At 44.2% G+C, this 872-nt stretch overlaps 1 protein-coding gene across 11 annotated transcripts in view; it reads right to left on the bottom strand.

Moving 5' to 3' along the window:
• LOC110018664 overlaps positions 1-872 on the bottom strand; it is a 75,882-nt gene that overhangs the window by 15,901 nt on the left and 59,109 nt on the right. The window lies entirely within an intron of this gene.

The raw sequence follows: 872 nt of genomic DNA, 5'->3' as shown, positions 1-872 counted from the left end.
TAGTTGCTAAGGAGTAGAGAATTTAGAATTTCCAAGTTGAACAGATGTAATTTTAACCCTAGGAATTTAATCCAGACTGGAATGATAGGGGACTCCACTTTTGGGTCGAAACGAACAGTCCACTTCAGAATTTCCATATAACGTTTGTCGATCTTGATAAATTTTCGAGTAAAGATGCGAGTGTAATCGACATCATGAGACAACTGAATCAGTATGTGTCGACCGTCAAGTAAACAAATATTTCAACTGCTCAATAGCTTCATAGCCTCAAAATCTTTCAGAATGATCTCCAGTTTTGCGTGACCATAGAGAAATTTCCTCACTAGAACAAAGCGCAGGAGGACGCAAGAGTACTGGTTTTAATCTCTGTGAGAATAATAGTAGGCTTCCCTTTTTTTTCTAATTTTTTTTATGAAGGTGTGATTGCCGCCACCTTTAAGAGCGTTTGAGGAACGTTGCAGGACTGGTCAATATGAAAACAAGACTCTGAACCTGAAAGAGAAGCACGAGTAGGAATAGGAATGTCGTCGGCAAGTGCAGTGGCATAGGAGCAGATCGTGGGTGCCATCTCCAAAGCAGCTAGGGGAGCTGCTGGAAATAGGCGAGCAAAACTACCGCCTGCGAACGACGCGAACAGTCGAGCAGGTCGATGTGGCAGAGCAGTCTATCGGCCTTAACGAAGAAGACGCCGCAGACGACGAAGGCTGCAATTTCATCAAGGCATGACGAAGTACGACGCATAAACGACGCACACACACACACACACACACACACACACACACACACACACACACACACACACACACACACACACACACACACACACACACACACACACACACACACACACACAGTATGTATGTATATATGTA

The sequence above is a fragment of the Phalaenopsis equestris genome, unplaced genomic scaffold (assembly GCF_001263595.1).
Source record: "Phalaenopsis equestris unplaced genomic scaffold, ASM126359v1 Scaffold000030, whole genome shotgun sequence".
NCBI classification, from domain to species: domain Eukaryota; kingdom Viridiplantae; phylum Streptophyta; class Magnoliopsida; order Asparagales; family Orchidaceae; genus Phalaenopsis; species Phalaenopsis equestris.
This window is presented reverse-complemented; position numbering and strand designations above follow the sequence as displayed.